Source organism: Odocoileus virginianus, chromosome 1, assembly GCF_023699985.2.
Source record: "Odocoileus virginianus isolate 20LAN1187 ecotype Illinois chromosome 1, Ovbor_1.2, whole genome shotgun sequence".
Lineage (NCBI taxonomy): Eukaryota > Metazoa > Chordata > Mammalia > Artiodactyla > Cervidae > Odocoileus > Odocoileus virginianus.
Window position 1 is genome coordinate 92,023,680 of NC_069674.1, and position 10,622 is coordinate 92,034,301.

Sequence of the window (10,622 nt, forward strand, 5' to 3'; positions counted from 1 at the left end):
GAATAACTTTTTAGAGATGCTATTAATGACTCCATTCTCTTTCACTAATATGAAATTATAATTATTTCGTTGGAAATCACTACTATATATTATTTTATACTTTATTTCTTCCATAATTTTGTTCATGTATTAGTCTCATACAGTACCTACCTTACAAGACGTTATAAGATAGGAAATTACCAAGAGAGATTTAGTGTAGAAATAACAGTGGTATATGGTGTCCCTACCTATTCATTTGTGCTTACATAACTTTGGAGGTGCTCAAAGGGTTCCACAAATATTGAGTCATTAAAGCTTAGTACTCCTGTGAGGTGCACTTGGCTATTATCACTATAGTTTATTATTATTCAGACAAATCAAGTGTCCCCTGGAGTGCTGCTGAATAGCTCCTGCAGAAAGCGTTGGCTTTTTTAATATTCAGTATCTGAGAGTTCACATTTCAGCTTTGTAAAATTAGCTCATTTTTCCTAGGATTGTCTCTTGTGAATTACTGGCCATTATCCACTTTGGATAGTGGAAAGTAGCATAGCAGAAATAGGGCTCACCCAGCTTTTAGCAAGCCTTCTAGGTGAAAGGCCATCTTGCTTCCTTCCAGAGATACAGGGTAGAGACAAAGTAGTTGAGAGATGCAAAGTAAGCAGTGCATGCTTTGCTTCCCAACACCATTTCTCGTGAAGAGAGAAATAGAGCTAGTAGCACCTGGAGATAGTATCACCTGTTCTATGCAGCCCAGGCCACAGATCTGTGGGTTGCTTTTTGTTTTTTTTGTTTGTTTTTTGTCACCACATCCCTTGCCTTGATTTATTTTCTTTCTGTCTCCATACCCCTAAGAGCTGAACGACACGCTCTGATTCATCTCTGTGTTCATTTCAAATGTCCCTGGTGTTTGGCAGAGATGCTTTGCACTTGTCTTTGAGAGAGGAGTGCTTTCAGAGATATACGATGGTAAACCACCCTCAACCAGCCCTGATTTCTCTACAGTAATGCCTGGAGCCTGGAAGACTACAAAAGCTCTGGTTGCCTACAGCTGCCCCTGGAAATCCCCACACTTTCCCTAGAGCCCTGATTACCTGTCTGCCACTTACTGCTTAAAAGTCACCCACTTTCATCCCTTCAGGAGAAGGTGTTTTTAAGAGCATGAGCTCCTCTTCTCTATTCTCTGATCATTGAATAAAAGCCTGCCTTGCTTGCATCAAACTCAGTTTTATTATTGACAATATGAACCTGAGGAGATTAGAACTCTCTGACCAAGCCAGAGAGCTTCAGTTCAGCTAGGACTCTAAGAGAGGGGCTGTCTAATTTGGTAACAATAGGTCAGATCCCACAGGTTTGGGCTCAGTCCTGTAAGACCACCCCTACTTTAGACACCAATTGAAATCCAGGTCGTGATCTGTACTTCTGACTCATGGGCTTTAAACTGGTTCCCATGACTGCTTCCCTGAATTTAGTAATTTGCTAGAATGGCTCACGGAGCTCAGGGAAACATTTACCTATGTTTACCAGCTTATTTGGGCTTCCCAGGTAGTGCTAGTGGTAAAGAACCCACAGGCAAATGCATGAGATGTAAGAGACGCAGGTTCGATCCCTGGGTTGGGAAGATCCCCTGATCTTGGGAACCCACTGAGAATCCCCATAGATAGGGGATACTGGCAGGCTAGTCCATAGTGTCACAGAGTTGGACCCATCTGAAGCACGCATGCACACATACTTTCCAAAAGCACAGCTCCTTGAGGGGGCAGAGTAAGTCCTAGACCTCTGGGCTTCTAACAACCAGCCCGATACCCTAACCCAATTTCCCAAAGTGTGATATGTTTGTGAACAGTGGAACAGGACAGTGTTTCTCTATACATTGGTAGATTTAAATTTAATGACTGTATAATTTTTAAACAATACGATTTCTCCACCAAACTGTGATATCGTGGAAATTATTGGTTAGGAGAAGGCTAGCACAGATAGAATCTGTGGCTGAGGGTCAGTAGTGTCAATAACAAATTAATCAGTCAATTGAAGAAAGAAACAGAAAACTTTGAGACAAATTGAAGATTATAACTCGGGTAGCATCTCAGAAAGCTCTGAGAAGCTTATACCCATTAGAAGTTAAGGCACAGTTAAATAACTTTTTGAGGCAGAGGCTGCTGCTGCTAAGTCGCTTCAGTCATGTCTGACTCTGTGTGACCCCATAGACGGCAGCCCACCAGGCTCTGCCATCCCTGGGATTCTCCAGGCAAGAGTACTGGAGTGGGTTGCCATTGCCTTCTCCGTTTGAGGCAGAGGGCCCTACATTAAATGTTGTATTGACAATTTACACAATCCTGATCTGAGCTAAGCATCATCTTGGCCCCTCATAAGATCAAGAAGAAATGTTATCTTTTAAGGAATTGTCTTGATGGTGTTAGGAGAATGTTGCTCTTTTTGGTGGGCAGACATTTCTGCTGATGAGGAAGTTTGGTTGATGCATAATGCACATGATGCAGAGTAGGAGAGAAGAGGCCAAAGGGCAGAGAGAATTTTTTATGTGTAGTTTTCTTGTCTTGCCATAAAATATGAATTTTATTTCATAGAGGGAACAATGACAATTGCATAAAGTTCAAGAGACCTACTGTGTACCATTTTCACAGGCTTTGTTTAAAGTGGGGGCTATGGTGTAAAGGACAGTTAGAGGAAAAGGATGAAGAGAAGAAGGAGTGATAACTCTAGCTTTAGTTTTTGGTTTTTTTACTTGCGTATTTCCTGATTTAAAAGTATTCACTTGTATAACTCACCATTTTCCTTTTCCAATGAAGTTATGCTAAAGGTAGAGTAGGAAATGATGAAAAAGTGCACTGCTTTGAAGATGATCTCCCTCTGGCAGGTTCCTTAACTGTGAGTCCTAAGATTTCTTATTCCAGGTATTGGTGTTCACTTCTTGCAAAACCCTTACAGAAGGTCTGTGACATAATGGGCCTGGGTGTGGGGATTCACAAGTGAATTCCCAAGGGATACTCCCAACTCAGCACGGTCTTCAGTGACCTTTCCTTCTCTTGTGTGTGTTACTCACTCAGTCTTGTCCTACTCTTTGCAACCCCATGGAATGTAACCCATCAGGCTTATCAATCCATCGGATTCTGCAGGCAAGAATACTGGAGTGGGTTGCCATGTCCTTCTTCAGAGAATCTTCTTGACCCAGGGATCGAACCCAGGTCTCCTGCATTGCAGACAGATTCTTTACCATCTGAGCTACCAGGGAAGCCCCAAATGAAGGATCTATCCATTTCTAAAGTTCTTCCTTTCTTTATGTAGATCCAAGTTTTTGGCCCGTACCTTCTCTTTGAAGAAATCATTTGAACATTTCTTGCAAGGCAGTTCCTATCGGCAACAAATTCTCTCAGTGTGTGTTTGTTCGAGCAAGTCTTTATCTCTAGTTCATCACCTTCAGTGTTGATTTCTAATTCACGGTTACTTCATAATCTGAAAGAGCTCCTGTCATTTAGTCTGGGTTCCATGCAGTAGAAAAGAGGAACTTTTCCTTCAAAAACTACTCGTGAATCTCTCATATACAGTGCTTCCACTTACATATTATTGACCTAGATTTAGTCATATGACACGTCGAGCCACAAGGCAGGCTGATAAAGGCAGTATTCTTTCTACTTGTTGGCAAATGCAAGCTTGTATGCTCAGTCATGTCCATCTCTTTGCAGCTTTATGGACTGTAACCTGCCAGGTTCCTCTGTCCATGGGATTTTCCAGTCAAGATTACTGGAGTGGGTTGTTATCTCCTCCTCCAGGGGATCTTCCCTACCCAGGGATCGAATCCACATCTCTTGTGTTTTTTGTATTGCAGGCATATTCTTTATGGACTGAGACATTGGGGAAGCCTCACTTGTCAACAAGGGACCGACCTAAAACTCAGAGCTCTGTAAAAGAGGAGAGTGGATATTCTGAGGCAACAAGACATCTCCAACAGAGGAGAGTGACATTATTTCTGTTAGGAAATATGCCATTAGAATCATGAGTCCCAGTAGATAGATGACTAATGCATAGGAAGCCATTGACACAAAGGGCAGCTAATTTATTAGTACTTTAGCTGCTCTGTTCTTTGAGCATACATAAATCCAAGTACTATAATCACTTCTACTGTGTCAGCACGATTCACCTACATTACGCTGTTTGTATATAATTCATAAATGACATATTTGTTTCAGCAAGCATACTTCATATAAAGATTGGCTAAACAGTATCAAGTTAATTTCCATAATCTTAAGTTATCTAGAAATATTTTTGCTCCATGCAATTCACTACTATGGAAAATGAAACATTAAACTGTCTTCATTTAGAAAATAGATTTTATAACAGGTATGCTTTATGTTCTATATTGCACTGATTAAAATGAAAATGTAGAACCTAAGTTTAAGAGACATATTAAATATCTCTATTGCAAAGATAATATAGATTGTCTATATGGTACCTTTTAATTTGCTCTCAAAGTAATCATTAGTGATTATAAAATTAAGTGTATATAGTTCTTCTTTTTCCTGTAATTAAATAGCATCAATTGTATAATTAAAACAAGAAAGATAGTCACACAGTAGGACTCAGAATTGTACCAGAGAAAGATATCTGAAGGGTTGGGAATATCCTCTAGAGAAGGGAAAGGCTACCCACTCCAGTATTCTGGCCTAGAGAATTTCATGGACTGTACAGTCCATGGGGTCACAAAGAATCGGACGTGACTGAGTGACTTTCACTTCACTTCATAATAAAGTTGAGGAGGAAGAAATTTTCCTCTACCCATCTAGGTTCTCTCGACTTAAAAAGTATACAATGTAGGCTTTCCTGGTGGTTCAGGGAATCCACCTGCCAATGCAGGATATGCAAGTTTGATCCCTGGTCTGGGAAGATCCCACATGCCAAGGAGCAGCTAAGCCCGTGTGGCGCAGCCACTGAGCCTGCAAGCTTTGGAGTCTGTGTTTTGCAGCAGGAGAAGCCACTGCAATGAGAAGCCTGCTTACCCCAACTCCAGAGTGTCTCCCGCTTGCTGTAACTAGAGAAAAGCCCACACAAAACACAGATCAGTACAGCCAAAAAACAAAAACAAACCACCCAGCCCCCAAATCAATAAAACGTAACGCGCAGGTTGTGAGTTAAGTTTTACTGGGTGCATAACGAGGACTAAAGCCTGGGAGACAGCACCTCGGATAGCTCTGAGAAGCTGCTCCAGAGAAGCAAGGGGGAAGGTCAGTATAGAATCAGATTCTGGTGATGGGGGAATACATGCAATCAAGCATGTATTTTTCCAGATTTCTGCTAGTCTCATGAAGCTTTACAAGTAATGACAAACAGTTTTCACCATGAAAAGGAGTTTAGTACTTTTCTATATATTGGGGCAATATAAGAATTAGGCTCATAAATTAGCTCCTGGAAAAAAAAAAAAAATCTAACTATCTAAAGACCTGTTGTCAGTCCCCACCGCACCCCTTTCCCAAGCAGAGTGCCTCATTTCTGCTCTCCACTCTGAACTCCTTTCAGGGGTTGTGGAAAGTCAGCAGCTGCAGCAGCACATGATTTAATCATTGTGGAGGTAGATGGCAAGGGCCCGTGAGTGAGTGAGTGAGTGAAGTCGCTCAGTCGTGTCGGACTCTTTGTGGCCCCATGGACAGTAGCCCACCAGAGCGGCTCCTCCACCCATGGAATTTTCTAGGCAAGAGTACTGGAATGGGTTGCCATTTCCCTTCTCCAGGCAAGTGCCCTCGGCAAGTGCCAATTTATACTTAACAGTTTTTCTGGCTGATCTAAGAAATTAAACTGACATGAGACAGATTAACAGGAGAAAATCAAACAAAATTTAGTAACATGTATACAAAGGAGAGATGAAGAAAACTGAGTAACTCTGCAAAATGGCCACAGCCTTCACCTTAAATGCCATCCTCAATGAAAGACAAAAAATGAAGTTGAGTGTAGAGAGAATCACCAATGGAAGGTTACCAGGAAAAATATAGTAAACAGGTTAAGTTTTTTTTTTTTTTTTTTCCCGATTTAAGTCATTGCCTTCTTCTGGGACAAGAGTTTCTAGAAGTTTCATCATCTTCTTTCAGGCACACAGAGGGAGACCCTCTTAAAAATGGAAATTTCTCTTAAAAATGTAAATCAATGTTTTTTTAAAAAGAGCAATTCATGTTTAGTTTTCAGAGCCCCTCTCATGTCTGCTGTTTCTCAGAAAATAACTAGTTTAAAACAATATGCTAAAGAGACCTATTTTAGGGTGGTAAAATTCTGCTCCGCTCCAGTGTTGGTCCTTTATTGGACTGGAACCTGGTGGTCTGGAGTCGACGATAACCAAATGAAAGAAGGAAAGAGGCTAATATTCCCTGGGTTACGCAGCCGGCTTTCGTGCTCCAGGGAATCAGCCAGAAAGAGAGAGAGAGAGAGAAAGAGAGAGAGAGAGAAAGACAGACAGACATGGGGACCCAAGCTCTGATGGAGCAAAGGTGTTTTAATCAACATGGTGTGGGCATATATACTGTTTTACAAGGTAGCTATCTCAGCAAAGATAAAGATTAAAATCCCAGACTTACAAAACACAAGGTGATCCCTGTTAAAGAGAGAAGAGGGTACTTATCACCATGAGAAACTAACAAAGGAAATGCCTGGATTCCACAGCCCTGGGAAAGGGTTGCCTCTGCTCTTAATTTCTGAATATTCAGGAATTAATAAGGGCCAAAGGTGTCCAGACAGATCCAAAACAGCACACAGGAAGCCTCCTGTTACATGCTTCCTGACACTCCAGGATCTAGAGCAGGTCTTCACTGCCTTAGGATTCTAGACTCCTAAGAGACTGCTAGAAACAGAACAACAACCTGTTTAGGACTTGAACATAAAGTGAGAAGTAAACCTTCATTTTATTGAAAATTACTGATTTACTGGGATTATTTGACATAGCAGTTAGCTTACCATAACTAATTTGACTACTAGTAATAAACCCAAAAGCCAGAATCCTATTTTTCTATTCCCTAAAAAAAAAAAAAAGGAAAAAAATCACCTTTATGGTAATTCTTTAATGTCTAAATCAGGGATCAGACAAATTTGTCTTAAAAGGCCAAAGAGTAAATATTTTAGGATTTGTAGTTCAAATGGTCCTTGTTGCATCACAATGAACTATGCTGTGTGTGAAAGACAATTCATGAAGATACGGGCAAGGGTTTGTTCTAATAAAACTTTATTTACAACAACTAGCAGCCGGTCTATGGATTAACTTTTCTGATCCCTGATCTAGAACATTAATCTCTCTGGATTTATTTTGGTGAACAATGTGAGGCACGACTTTTAACTTCTTTCCCCCAAATGAACACTAAACCACTGTGACATTATTTATTAGATAATATGTCTTTATCTACCAGTAGGTAAGGGACTTTGAGCTAAAGGACTTTTATGAACCTGTATTGGTTTCCTAAAACCAATTTTTCCAAGTCTGGGTCAATAATAGGCTGTTTTGATTTCTATAGTTTTAAAGTATAATCTGAAAGCTTGTGTAGCAAGCTCACACTTTTTGCTTATTTTTCAAAAATTTCTTGGCTCCTGCTGCTGCTGCTAAGTCGCTTCAGTCGTGTCCAATTCTGTGTGACTCCAGAGACGGCAGCCCACCAGGCTCCCCCGTCCCTGGGATTCTCCAGGCAAGAATACTGGAGTGGGTTGCCATTTCCTTCTCCATTTCTTGTCTAGTCTTGACTGTTTATTCTTCCATCTGAGTCTTAAGTGTTAGCTTGTCAAGTTCCATGAAAACTTTTGTCAGGATTTTGATTAGGATAATACAGATGAATATATATGTTATTTGTTCTAATTAGAATTCCATTTAATTCTGGATACAGCCAACTGGCCTGGCTAAACATCTGCAGTTCAACTGTAATCCTCTTAGAGTGAACTGTCCAAAAACTTAAATGTGTAGTTTGTTAAACAAGTCACAGTAGTACTTTGCTGCTGGGATTTGGTCTACAGCTCTAGATAAACTAAATAAAAATGATTACCACCAACAGCAAGTGTCCTTGAATATTGTATTTCTACAATTGGAAAGTGAAAAGAGGATTTGAACAAACCTACATTTAAAATCATGTTTCCTCAAAATGTGTGTTGTCACTCAGTCATGTCCAAATCTTTGTGACCTCTGTGGACTGTAGCCTGCCAAGGCTCCGCTACCCACGGGGTTCTCCAGGCAAGAATATTGGAGATGGTAGCCATTCCCTCCCCCCGGGGATCATCCCAACTCAGGGATCAAACCCGGGTCTCCTGCATTGCAGGCAGATTCTTTACCATTGAGCCTGGGAAGCCTCAAAACAAATGTTTTAAGTGGCTCATTGTATATATTCATTTTGAACTCCTTGTAAATCACTATGTGCCTATATCCAGTACTGATGATAAGAAGATTGTCCTCAAAAATCATTTTTATCTTCATATTACTTAGAACTAAGATTTTATATATATACATATATTTATTTATATAATATCTGTACCTTTCTCTTTAATAAGTCATAGATGATAAAAGCAGATGTAAGTTGAAACCCAGAGTTGATTCAAGGGAAAATATGAATAATATTATGGTGTATTCTAATGCCACATGCTTCCTGTCAGAGTTAATATGATTAACAAAGGTATTATTTCATTCATCATTTCCTTCAAGTACAGGACTTTCCAACATTTTCCCTCCATAGTGTTCTTAGAAAATATTTGTTCAGTCCATCAGGACAAGCTAACAAGAATGCTTACAACTTGAGATGGCAAGCAGCCCCAGGCCACCTGGCTGCTAGTAAGCTGGCACCTGTAACACATCTGCAGTACACTGATTGGACAGCTATGCTTAGACTCTCCTGGTCTTCCTTACCCTGTACCCCATTCTCCCAGTCCCCCAAAATGCCATTGTACTCCAACTCTCTTCTCAAACACAGTACTGAGTTAAACACTGAAGAATAGGAGGATGAAGTGTGGAAGAGATAAAGGTAGGCATCCACTGTATTCATGGCAACTAAACTGTCTTTCTTTGAAGTTGGGACTGTATTACTTTCATCTTTGTATCCCCTATAGTACCAAATTCAGTGACTTATATGCAGTTGTTGCTCAAAATTTACTGAATTAAAACTTTGGGTACCCACCACTACATCATTTTTAGACTTGCAATTCTAAGCATCATACTTATGTCTTTAGACATACTCTAAAACATATGATAAATATTTTTTATGAAAAGGAAATTATGATACTATTAACACAAAACATTTGCCTTTGATAAATCTTAAAATGATAAAAGTAGATATAACTGAAAACCAAGAGTAAAAGGCATCAAAAGCAATGCATTGCTTTCCTGACATTAATAAGTTATTTTCTGGTTGAAAGTTCAAGTCAAAATTAAAATACCAATTGATCTAAGTTTCAGTTTTCTTAACTGTAAAATGAAAAGTAGCAATAATAGATGACATCATAAGGCTGTAGGAATTACATAAAATAATGCATAAAGAATGCTCATTAAGTGCATTGACAGAAATAGCTCTTAACATTTTAGCTATTTGAAGATTAATTTTACTTCTTTAAACACATTGGCTCCTGAGGTAACTTTTCAGTCTATCACATTTATATTTCTTTACAAGTATTCAATAAACACAAATATTATGTTGCAGAAACCAGTACTTGAGAAGCCAAGCACCACACTTGGAGTTGGAGAACTCATGAATACATGAATACACCGGCAGGCAAAGCTCTGAGCCCCAGACAAAGGGGTTACAGAGTTTTTATACACGGATAGGCATGATTAGGCGGGTTTGTGGGTTTGCAGGGGCTGGGTGATTGCAAAGAGCAGGACAAGGGCAAGTGAGATAAGCTCCAGTTTCTAGTATTGTCAGTACCCATTTTCTGAGACCTACATGATCCAGACTTCACAAGGAACAAGCTGAGTTACAGAAGCAGAAGGAGCAGGAGGTTATGTAAAATTTTAACTTTTCCTCTCCAATTATAGAGTAACATTAATTAAAGAAAATGTCTGTAAATGTATGACTTGTGTGTGTAAACTGTACAATTTTTCCCTAACGTAAATAAATAGCACAATATACTTTTTCCATTTTTTTTTCTGTAAGAGCCATAAGCTTTCTCTTTAAAATTCAAATAGTAAAAAAAAAAAAAAAAAGATAAAATTCAAATAGTATCAAAATAAGACTATTTAAATGAGTCAATGTGGTCTTTCATACAACCTTCTTCATTCATTAAAATGACAGTTTGACTTACAGTAGAAGACTGTATGAAGAATAAGCTGACTTTAATTCCACAGCAATGTTTGATGCCCTCTCTTGAGTCAAGTCACAGATGATGATACATACTATATATATGTTTTCAAACTATTACAAATGAAAGATCTTGAAAATATTAAAACTTTAAAAAATTCTGTAAAAATCTGTTATTTCAAGGTTTTCTTTCATTGGCAAGTATTTGAGTGCTAAGTAATTGGAGTGGTAGATGAATGAGTACTGCAGCTATTAATATAATAGGCAAAAATACCTCTTCTAATTATATGTATACAGACAATAAGCAAATCAGTAAATATGTATAGTATTTCACAGAGATAGATGCTATGCAAGAAAAGTAAAAGGCATGGAAAAAAGAATGGGAATTCC